This window comes from Haemaphysalis longicornis, unplaced genomic scaffold, assembly GCF_048455015.1.
Source record: "Haemaphysalis longicornis isolate Haplotype H1 unplaced genomic scaffold, Haemaphysalis longicornis Haplotype H1 scaffold_10, whole genome shotgun sequence".
In the NCBI taxonomy this organism is placed as follows: Eukaryota; Metazoa; Arthropoda; class Arachnida; order Ixodida; family Ixodidae; genus Haemaphysalis; species Haemaphysalis longicornis.
The window spans coordinates 143302915-143315517 of NW_027526204.1; the positions used below are offsets into that span (position 1 = coordinate 143302915).

The 12603-nt window shown below is 42.9% G+C and overlaps 1 long non-coding RNA gene across 1 annotated transcript; it reads right to left on the bottom strand.

The window, feature by feature from the left end:
* Positions 1-1101: 1101 nt before the first annotated feature.
* LOC144157981 (uncharacterized) lies at positions 1102-10107 on the bottom strand. Its single transcript, XR_013319920.1, has 3 exons — positions 9974-10107; positions 5085-5286; positions 1102-1283 (listed from the first exon to the last, which is right to left on the bottom strand). It is a non-coding gene; the product is annotated as an uncharacterized LOC144157981 (long non-coding RNA).
* Between the last annotated feature and the right edge of the window lie 2496 nt (positions 10108-12603).

Consider the following 12603-nt stretch of genomic DNA (forward strand, 5'->3'; position numbering starts at 1 on the left):
AAGTGGGTATGCGCCATTTTTCGGGCCACCACCACCACCACCATTTTCTTGGTATTTATAACGCGTTGCGCTTAACGCGCCACATATTACGGCCAGCTACAACAGCTCCGCTGTTAATAAAATTTTTGGTTTTTCTGTAGTAGATACATCCGCACTTCGTTTGAAATTATTGGAATTTCTGTGAAAATTTGCGCTGCTTATATTTAGGAGATTCAAGGCCTAAAACGTTGTCTTGCCTACCTATTTATGGTGCCTAAAATGCGTTTTGTTTTCGCCTAAATATCTAGCCTCCATTATTAACTTGCTCATTATTTAAACAAATCTCTCTAATTAAACACCTGTCCATGTTATGTCAGCATCATACAATGTACCCGCCGCTTGTTACCTCTGCAATGATTGCGCCACTGACAAATGTCGGAAAAGCCATGCTCACAATGTAATTTGAGAAGCAAACAAGAGGGCACCCACTATTTCAGTGAATACCTTCCGTTTCGTTACGGCAATCATTGAGTTAGTTATCATTTGCTTTCGTGATTCTCCCATGACCCATTAGTAGAATTGTGGTATCATTTCAAAACCCCGGCATGGCCCAAAGCTGCATTATTCTCTGACGATTCCATTCAGTTGTCGAAATTGCTGCAGCCAGAATTTCAGTTAGGCAGTTACAAGCTGGTCCCTAAATAGCGCTGCACTTAAAAGTTAACGCCGGGATGAATGAGGCTAGAGCAACTACTAGTTGAAGCCAATAACACGCATTCCCACACACACATGCACACACACACACACACACACATGCACACGCACACGCACACGCACACACATACACACGCACACGCACACGCACACGCACGCACACACACACGCCCATACGCAGACACACGCGCACACCCACACACGCACACGCATACACGCACGCGCACACACACACACGCCCATACGCACACACATACAAAGCTAACACTCGAAGCATCATCAACAATGGCAAACGATGGCTATACCGCGCGTTTGTGAAAAAGCAGGCAGGTATTTACTGCAGGATCTACAGCCATAACAAAACTATTGTAATCGTACAATGAAGACAGATATTCTCTTTTAGTACGTTTTTTTATTGTAGGCCGTCGTATTTGCCGATACGGGAATTTAGGGGTGTCCTTGAGACACAGGAGTACGTTCAGTCTTAACCGTAGTTTTATTGCGAGTGCATATACCAATGTCGGTGTCAGGTGCTATTGTAGCGGTTGTATTTATCTTCTTTACACTTCTGATTTGGGTGCATTGGAGACCTAAAAAAAGGTACAGCTTAGATAAATATTCGTGATGTATTTATTTATTTATTTATTTATTTATTTATTTATTTATTTATTTATTTATTTATTTATTTATTTATTTATTTATTTATTTATTTATTTATTTATTTATTTATTTAATTATTTAATTAATTATTTATTTTAGAGGTGGAGAAAGAACATCGAGTCAGCTCCAGGAGCCCTGAATACTATTGACCCCAAGAAAGCGTCGACAGTGTTTCCCACGCCTTCATCATTGCGGTTTTGGATGAATTCAACATCGGTGACAGGCTCATAGGTTTGTCAAAAGTTTTCCAGGTCACCACACTTTTGTAAATGTCACGGGTAAGGAGCACCCCCAGATCTTTCCCAAACCCAAAGGTGTACCGTAGGGGGCTATTCTGTCTCCATTTTTTTTTTCAATCTTGCCACGTCAAAAATTGCAAACCAAATCCGACAATCACATCACATTCAAAGCAGTATAGGTATATGCGGACGATATGATGATTTGCCTTGACCCTCGCAAGACGGATCTAACCCAAAAGCAAGTTCAGGAACATAAACATACCGCCCTCGATACTCTCGCCCACAACCTTCAACACACTGGGATGCTGCCTTCGCGTGAAAAAACCACGTATGTGGCGTTTGGTGGCACACAACAAACAGAACAGCGACTAAACTCTTCAATTTGCACGCTCTCAGTTCAAGCCTCGCATGGAGACCTGGGTTACAATTCTTGGCATCTCTGTACCTGAGGATGGAGAATGAAATGAGTTGCTTGACCAAATCAAGAAAATGTTGCATCAACACCTTCACATAACAAAACCCATAAGTAACCGTGTGGGAGGGGCAACACCGGAAACGCTGAAAAGTTTGGCCCGGGCTGTTATCACGGGCAAAGTGACATAAAATATTACTATCTGTCGGCCATCTCGAATATTCTGACTCGCCTTCCCACCAGCCTTATGCAACTATTTTCATAGCGAGCCAAGAAGCAGTCCGAGCATTCATTGGAGGTGCCTTGCCAGGATTCCATCTGCGCCTTCATCAAGATGCTTGCCCCGAGGATACATCACAGTAAAGGGATTAAAATTGGTGTAGACTGGGTGCCAAAGAGACTGCGCGTACCCTGGCGAGCGACGTTATTTGCACCCGCTCCCACCCAGTTTTATCTCACTACTACCCCAGTTTTGTCCCCTTTAAAGCCCATGCCACCTACAAGCAATGTGCTAGGGATCGACTCCGCAGCCACATCCCTACAAACGACTACCCTTTACCGCCAGGACTGCCACGCGGCCTCCAGGTTCTTAGCCACAAGGCTAATACAGGGCGGCACTTCCAGGGGATATCCTTTCGAAATAGCGCTCTTACAGTCTAAAGAAAGGGCGACCAGCCATTCTTATCCCCGTAAATACCGCCAACACTTCCCCTACCTGCGTGGCGCGCTCTGCAAGAGACACACCTACCATTGACCATCTACTCTGCACGTGAACGGTACATCACGCAGAGGACACCTCTTGTAAAATAAAGAGCGTTACGAGTTTCCGCGACCGGCTCTACCCACCCGCAGCCACAGCTAAGCAACCGTTCGCCTCATCGTGAGACTTCGCTCTCACGACCGACGGCCCCTTGCTCACGTAAACTTGTTTCGACTTCTTTGACAACACCCTCACCATCCGCCACACTTACGCAGGGCCACCATCCTTAAGTTAATAAAGTTTCTTTCTTTATTGATATTTATTTATTTTTATTTTTATTTATTTATTCATTAAAACGAGTAATTAAAAATCCAGCGTGGCCATTGCGGGGAAGTACAGGCCAACATATGTAATTCTGCCAGTTAGGGTGTGTGTTCCTTGGTTTCCAATACGGTTGCGTATTGCGCACTATTGCGCACTATATTGTGTATTGCGCACTATTGCGCACTAATAAGGTTGCGCACTATCTATGAAACTTGCCTTAACGGCACTTGCACTCAGGGAATGCCGCTTCAAACTTTCCATTTATACATGTGTGCGTACTAAAATTAAGAAATAATATGTAGGCTTCAAAATGAAACAGAATATGAGGTAACCTTAGCTTGCTGCAGCTTCCACGCAGTACATTCGACATTAAGAAACTAACCAATAGTGTACCCCTGTTGTCTAGAGGTTTAATGTGTTTTTACAAACTCAGAATCAAGGCACGAGCCCACAAAATACATGTGACAGGGCAGGAAATTGTACTATCAAGATACATTAAAATACAAACAACTCAGTTCGTAGCTTTTGGCACATGTTGCGCACCCTGCCGACGGTTCGTCTATGTCCATCAGGATTAAGGTTTGAAAGAGCCCTCTGGTAACTTACTCTTACTACGCGTGCGCAGCCCCTCCCTTAGAATGTGCAGCATATACCACAAACCACCCGCCCCGCTGTCATACTTCGATGCATCTCGATAGTACACGCTAATAAATATGTTCATTTAACGCTTGCGCAAAGTGGGAACTATCTGTCTTATAACTATATTTTTATATTACTAGGTTAAGATGACCATACATTTCAAACGTTTGAAAAGGGCACATTCTCATTTCCTTGAATAAAGCAGCATTCCAGTTGAGTTATTTTGCTTCTGTGAACCAATTATATATTTTGGTGAATACCATAAAGAATCGCGGAACTTTTATATATTACGATCAATATTCAGATGTGCTTCCACTTTTTGTAGATCCCTGTATTACGGTGTTTGTTCGTAAACGGGAGAAAAATTCAGCACCGAATAGCCATACTTCTATGCAACAGGCGTAACGGCACAATCAGTATGGATGAATTTAAATATAAGCTTGCATTCTATTTTCTCAAAGAATATAAAATAGTGAACTTTATACCATCCATACAAGTTGCGGGAGGACATTTTTATGATTTCTTCTTCAGTAATACCTGATGCAGATTGAGAAAATACAGAAAAGCGCGCGTATATGTGCCGGAGAAGAGGAACGGCAATTTCGAAATTCCGAAAGTTTCGTTAAGCGTTGTCGCCTTTAAATATTTTTTTGTTCAGACAATCTCAGGTTCCAATGCGAGTCACCGAATCCCCATGTATATAATAAATCAATTATATTAGTCCTAAAGCCCCTCTTTGCAATCACAAGAAAATATTTATGTCGTTTAAAAAAGCCTCGTTTGTTACGTGCATCCCAGTGTTCCGGTAAGGTTTGCGCGCGAGAGTGCAAATGCCTTTTGACACGCTTGAAATATCACCACCGCAGTCGCGTATAACTATAGCCACAGCACCGTACACCTCTGCAACACCACCGCCTTGCCAGATGTGCCGACCCATCACCGTCCCTTAGCTTCTTTCATAGTATATGCCCCACCATACATCGAGCAACATGTCCACACTGCAACGAAACTCCTTCATTGTACCATACCACCTGGGCTTCTCAGTCCACACAAGCAACCCTCATCATTTGTACCCCACCCTCGAGCAGTGGGAGGCCGCGAGGTGCAGCTCGGACCCAGAGGACAAGCAACAGTTGGAGGACGGGGGACGCAAGGCAGCAGCCGCCGCAGGAGCCCCTGACTGAGAACTTCTCCCGCTTTCGAGCGCGAACCTCCTCTCACTTGAAATAAGTTTCCCTACCACCACCACTGCGCACTCTTTTAGGGTATAGAAAAATTGTGTGCAATTTTGCATACAACCAGAACTTGTTGGCACTGTCAGTTTAGTTGCGAACTAAAAAAAATACCAGTATTATTGAAGACATGACATGCCTTATTATTGCCAAGAGGAAAGAAATTTCAAATGTAACTGCCTTACCTGTCCTGTTGTTGCAGGGGCAATAATGTTGGTAGGCTCCTTCATCTCCAAAAGGAGTAAGAAACCCTTGCTCCAAGGAACACGGGGCCCCTCCCTTGGTAGGCCGCCGCTGGCACGTCTTCGTATTGTTAGGGAAGCTCACACAGCAAAGGCGTTTCCTACATTCATCGCTCCATTCACATTCTTCACCAAGGTCAAGGCGCTTTTGGATAAAAACAAATTGAAATCAGCATAGAGTACTTCCGAAATTCGAGTGATTGGAACGTACCAAGATTTTTAATTGTCTCTGTACATCGACTCCGTATTCCTACCTTGTTGATATTCAGGGAGCAGTCCAATGAAGATAGTGCTAACAAGTGTATAGCGGACGGGACATATTCATCAGGGTTACTAAGAAAACAATATTAGACATTTTGTCAGAAGTGCGGCTTCGTGTAGCATTTGATCCGATTTATACACTGTTCCGCGGCCCATGGCTTCCGATGCTGCCCTACGCGCACTGCTGTATGCTGTTTATTCTGCGGCATAGAGTATCATCTGATGAATGATACAATAGGTACTTAAAATCTCTTCAGAAATTCAGAGAATTATCTACTAGTGTGTCGCATTCTTATGCCGCTTGTCATGAGTGTGAGCTCTTTACAGCCAAGTACGGCTATGAGTAGCAAAAGACGTTGGAATATTTTATTATTTTTAAGTTTTCTTTTCTTGCTTTTCGCCAATTATGTGTATTTATAAAATTATAGCGATGAAGTGTCTTTGCTTCGCTAATTATGCTTTTTCCCAAAGACGCAAGGCGTACAAAAAGTTGGTTCATTTATGCTATTTTAATTTGTATTTCTACTCTCCTTTGGGGGACTTTTTTTAGTATTCGGTTTTTTGTAGAGATGTATAAGATGCATATTTTTTTCGGATAATTTTTGTGAAACTTCTTTTTTAAACTTTTTTTTGTCAAAACTCTCTTTGACCAATAATCTCCCTTTCTGCTATTATAAAGATTAAAGCTGCAACGTCCTCCAAATGTACATTTTTGGTGAAATAGAGCGCGCTACGCGGTTCACGATTTTTACTATTTTTATTTGTAGTTTGAGCGTTATTTTGCAGATTTTTCTTATTTCTTGGTTTTTCACAATTCTGTCCGACCAATTATCTCCCTTTCAGATGATAACAATAGAAGGTGGACTTACCCCAATTCTGCATTTTTTTTTAATTTAAGCCCTTTACACGATTCGCCATTCTCGCTATTTTTGAAGTGGTATATCGAACATTCTTTTGCGGAATTATTCTGGCTTATTCTTTTGCTTTTGGGGCGAGATGTTTAATATGCATAGTTTCGATTTTGTCCGATTATTTTTGTGAAAGTTTATTTTTCGCTATTTTTGTGTATTTCAGCTTGTCAGAGTTCTGTCTGATCATTTATGTCCATTTATGCTATTATAGTAATTAAACCGCCAAATCTGCACTTTTGCGGAAATGCAGGGCGTCACAATTTTGGCTATTTCTATTCCTAGTTGGAATGTTCTTTTTGCAGACTTTATTTGTTTATTTTTAAGTTTGTGGGGGCGATGTATAGGGTGCATATTCTTCATCTTGTCAGATCGGTCTCTGACAATATTATTTTTTTATTTTTCTTATATTTTGCCTTTTCTTTTGAAAATTCTTTCCTGAAAAATGTCATCATTTACATTACTATAACAATTAAAGGTGGAAGTTTCTTCCAAATTTGCATTTTTGTGGAAATTTGGTAGCTTACACGGTCCTAGCTCTGGAGCTACTCCGGAAAAAATGCTACGCATTAGAAAGACCAAATACCATCCTTCTAACAACGACGATAGTTGAAACATGAAGCTATCTGAAGCACGGAAATCAAATGGCGAAGTGCCATAGTCAATGCCGCTGTAATCAATTTCAAAGCGTCGACAATCGCAGTTCAAACGGCGTGAGAGTCAAAACCCAAGCGCCGACAATCACTGTGGAAAGTGCCTGGCAGTCGAAGTCCAAACTCATACGACAGCAAACGAATCCCTCACGAGAAAGCTGAGCGCCGCCTGAGCGAGTGAACTTGTTTTCAGGCAGTGGTGCAAGTAATTGTAATAATATTGCTGTGTTAATATGTTTTTCACCAGCACGTTTTCAGTTTTATGCAATATCTCCATTGGGCGCACATGAACAAGGCAAAATTAAGTAGCATGTTGAGTTACTATGTGGCCCACACTTTACGATTTCCTGCTTCAGTTCATCTCTGTCATCTCTAGCTCTTCCTTGTATTTTACAAAAGGTTTAGGGCGTACACTGGAGCTCAATAAAGCAGCTTATTTATTCAGGGTAAACAGTCAATATCCTTGATCCACTTCAGAGAAAGCATGAGAAAAATTTAATGATTTTAGTTTCAAAGTGGACTAAACATGGTCCGTCGCTGTCTCTCGACTTCCATTTATCTCCCCTTACAGCACGTTGCAAAGCAAAACGATGCGCTTCGTTTTTAGGAAACCAGTAGCAAGGGAAATGTTAATATGTAACGCATGGATACAAAAGCGCGATACTTCCTGTGTTTGGCATGCTCATTTCTTGTCCGTGTCTCACCCATGCCGGTTTCTTTCTTCAGTTTTTCACTAGGTTACTCAATTACATTCTCAACCTCGTTAACCATGAACGTTCTCCTGCGAGTAGCCTGCTATTGAAAACAAAGCTGCGCACAGGAGGTTACTCTATTGCATTCACAACATCGCTAACCGTGCACATTTACTTTAGAGTAGCCTGCTATTGAAAAAAAAAACTGAGCTTTGGATACTAATTGCGTTCACAACCTCGCTAACCGCTTATGCTTGCAACCGGGTAGCCTGCCGCTGATAATAAAACCACGAGGATAAAGAACGCGGGAGCGCGTTGCATCAAACACTTGTACAAAGCTAAGCGAAATGGCTCGGCTAACCTCACCTTTATCATTAAGCACTACTGAAAGCAGTGCGAATACTCGTACAGGGCCGCCTGAGCGCTATTGGTATATTCATAGGTCGGCAGGGTCACCCACGAGTGCACTCTCACCACCCCTCTCCACTCATGAGTGAGTGGTGAGTGAGCTTCGCCATAGTTTCGGACAGGTGAGTGTAAGTGCGAGTGAGTGCGAGCCCCACGCTCAGTGAGCCCTGCTCACCACTGGCGAGTGCGAGCACCACTACTCGTGAGCCCCACTTACTATCTGAGCAGACACTCCACATGCAAATTTGCGCGGAACGACACATTGCGGCACAGGTAATATGCAAACATGGTTTCGCGCAGTCAAACGACTACTAGAACCACCACAACTATTAATGGAAACATGGGCATATCTGCGTGCCACAATGAATTTTCCTTGAAGTGCAGTGCCGCTACCAGCCTCCGCAAATAGTGGGAAAGATACCCGCGAGGCACCAAACGAACAGAGCCTATGCAAGGTGATCTCCAAATCTTCTTTTCGAGGTTAGCGCAACCGAATACGACGCACGAGCACACCACGGCTGATTTTTACACCTTTGAAGGGTCCAGGCAACATTCACGATGCACTAAGCCATAAATTCGCACGTGCAAGCGACGTGCAGCGGGGAGCCCGCAGAACACGACGGGTGTGGTGCGCCACGACGACGGAGCGAGTTTTTTGCCAAAGGCAAGTTGGCGGCCGTCGGCGTCAGTTTTCGGGCGCCACCTCCACTCCAGAAGATTCGTTTGCAACCTGCTTGGTGTAGACACGCACGACGTTAACATTCATAGCAGTTACCATTTTCCCCTGGAGGCTCCTTGAGGGCAACATGGCCTTTGAGAAATGTCACGAAACAATGCAATATGTATGCGTTGACGGAGCCATAAACAAAGCAATGACCACTTAAAAACACAGCATCAAAGACACGCTGGTGCAGGGATACAACATAAAAAGACAGCAACACAGACACAGCCGGCGTAGGTATCCTTTATGTAGAACAAACTGTAATATTGGCGAAAATCCTGGCTACTCTGAAGTGTGCTCAATTGAGCACCGTAGCTCAGCGGCGAACCTAAAAAAACTATAAAAATGCTACCCTCTCACCGACTGCCAACCAGGCTGCACAGAGGGGTAGAGGAAATAAAAGAGTCAGGAGCAACATTGTGGATGAAATAGAACAAACTTTCCAATAAGTCAGAGTGCGTGAACATGCACTTCTATATTGCTGGTTTCCAGTTTATCGGAAGATTACAGAGGAAGCAACGCCGCGCCTACGGAGGCCACATGCCACGACGAAAAATCTCCATGATGCGTAGAAATAGCAGGACGAACTAAACAAACTTGGGATACCAACTAAGTGTTGCAAAAACAAAACAGGAGGAGAAATATGGTAGAGTTTGTCGAAAATTTAGCTGATGAAATAAACAGCGCATGAATAGACTGGAATGTTTAGAGAAGAGACCAAGTACTTTTTCAGCGTGCTCAAGCAGATGCAATGATGTCCTCATAACTGCGACAGAACAGCGGCACAAACTGAACACACGGCAGAAAATGCTGAACGTCTAATGAGCAATACATTAATTTTGGGCAGCCGAAACTTCTACGCGCAGCTCTCGAGCAATATATCACTCTCTTAGGATACTCCAAAACACGACTAATCCGAATGTGAATGGCTTTCTCCCGCATCAACCAAACGCTTCTAGGCTTAAAAGCCCATTCAGGCCATTCAGAGGGTGTGTAGACAAAAACAACTCCAATGGAACAGCCCCCTCGAATTTACCAATTAAAATATACATGCGAAGGTAAAACAACTGTTACAGTTGCACGCTGGCGTGAAGTCAAGAGAGCATCACCGTAACATAAGTCAATGAGTCAATATCGTAACATCAGTAAAATACTTACGCTTGGTTAGAAGTTTTAAGTGTTTTCGTACCTTTCTTGCAGATGCTGTCTGAGTGTTATGTTGGAAGACGGCCACAAGCAAAAAAAGCGTTTGCAGGTTTGCCTGTTTCATTGGAAATGAAAAGTTCGAGTTTACAGATTCAGCATGGTTTCTGGTTCGCGAAAACGTTGGCTTATGTACGCTCTCAAATAACATTTTCAGTTGACAACGAAAATGTCAAAGCACAGCCATCCTAGAACTGAAATAGGTAGGAAATGCTAAGGATGCTGTCGTCGTTTTCAGCTTTCGTATTTACCGAACGAATGACGGCGAAGCGATTTTTTAGGAGAACTTTCTCAAAAAAAGGTTTAGGCGTCAGTTATATTTTAAATAACGCGATAACCGTAAAAATAAATTCAAGTCATTTGTTTGTATCTCACAAGATTACTCTACAAGCGGCAAAAAAGCAGCATGCAGCACCAGCTCGGCTTTCAAGGTTTTTATAAATTATCATAACTTATACCTTACCCGTGAAATATGGTTCACATGCGTGTTTTGTAGTATATTTCGCTACTATTATAACTTCAGGCCATAAAAACAGGAAAGCAGTGTGGCATGTTGATGGTTTCCAAAAAAACGCCTACAAAACAAAACGTTGGAAACAAAACAAAATTTTGCAAACAAAACACGGGTTTTTGTGTTTGGCATGCTCGAATAAGTTAGTTATATCTTTTATTGGGTTCATCGCTGCCCTTTTTTTGGTTTACGCTATTCATATTGCCATTTTTCACATCCATTTTTCACATTCATATGCATATTGCCAAGTCAGACACGTGTTAGATTGCTTAAACAAACTGAGCTTCGCAAAGAATTTTAGCTGTGATTGCAGTGATTTATTGCTTACAATACCCGTAAGTTACCATCTGTATGTTTAGGAAAAGAAATTGTGAGTCTTGTATGTGGCATGCTTAAGATGAAAGGCAAATATTGCATTCCTCTGAGAAATAAACGAGAGGCGCTCTGACGTACATAAAAATTTTGAAGTGTTATTTACAGGTACAATTGTTAAATTTTGTCATCATACATTTGAAGCGCAAAGAGAAAGGTTTTAGCTAGTTTTAAAATTCCACAGTGAGAAGAAAGAGCAAAGAAAAAATCTGTATATATCATTTTTTACCTCATTAAGAATTCGCTGAGGCAAGCCGCATGCAGCCCTCAGTCTAACGACGACAATGGTTGAACGAGAAGCTCACTCGTGAGGAATTCTTTGGTTGGCCAATCCCACACTGCGAGTACGTGCTACTCTGGAGGTACGCCTCGCTATCCTAGAATACTTACAGCAACTCGCAGTTGCGCTCTCCGTAAGTCTAAAGTTTGGGTTGGGGATGTACGGCACAATTCGGTACCTGCTTCTTGGCGTTCGCTTCGAGCATGTGAAAACAGGGAAATCTTATAGACGCCATGTTCATGGGGAACCAAGGTTCGATACTGGCCGCGGTAAGCGTTTTTTTCTTCCACTTCACTCATATTCATCGCCATTATCAGAGAAAGTTGGGGTCCCTGCACGGCATACTGGTCTACAACGGCATTACTGAGGAATATAAAGCTTAGCTTTAAAGGGTCGCTGCAACACCCCCGACAAACGCTTTCACTTTTCGCTTCGGGCCTGGAGCCGCTGGGAAAGCTACAGGTATCGCCTGTGCGGAGCGGCACTGCGTGATTTGCTCGTCGCAGCGGATACGGCTGCCGTTTCTGCTTTGCCTTAGTGGATTTATTTTTAAGGTTGCTGTCGAATGCATCCATTGCTCCTACTCAAAGAAAATCGGCCAATAGCCGCTACACCGCTGTAGTGACGTAATTCCAGCGATCAAAGAACGCCAAGGCCGGAAAAGAGCAAAAAACGTTTTGAGCAAGTTTCGAAGGTATCTGATGGGGATAGAGTCGTAATTTTTGTCTAAGGTACTCTGCGACCCCCTAATCTAAGCATTGGATGTGTTGATCGATTGATTGGTTGATTGCTTTTGAATTTTAACACGCCAAAACTACACAGGCGATCAGGCGCGCCGTAGTGGAGAACCCGGGATTAATTTAGACCCCTTAAGGCATCTTTAAAATCCGCCGAAATCTCAAACACACGGGTGTTTTCGCTTTTCTCCTCCATCAGAAAAGCCACTGGCTCTGTTGATTGTCTACGTCCTGCAAGCCTTTAAGTTGTCAGAAAAGTCGAGAAAAGTGTTGCAGGGTCCCTTTAAACGCCACGCAATATCTAATTATTGTCCGCGCTAACCGGCCACGGGAACTCCTTGCAGACAGTAAAAACTGAAGAACTAACCTTACTAATGCATACCTTGTATATTATGGGTAATCGTTCCCTCGGCAAAGCACGGATTAAGCCTAAACACGTCCGATTTATTCCCACTCAGTAAAATTACCTTTAAAGTATTTGTTTGTAGAACCGCTTTTTACCTTGACGGGCAATGTAAACTCTAAGTGCGAAGTACGTCAACAATTCGGCAAAATTGTCTTGTCCATCACACTCCTGTTTTTGGTGGAGTTTCAGGCCCTGCGCATCACTGTCGAAGATCTCTGAAATAATTGCATTTATTGTTCCCGCATTACAACGCGGGAATTAATATGAATGTTTTAAAACATTTAATGTTTTATGGGGCTTTATAGCGGTT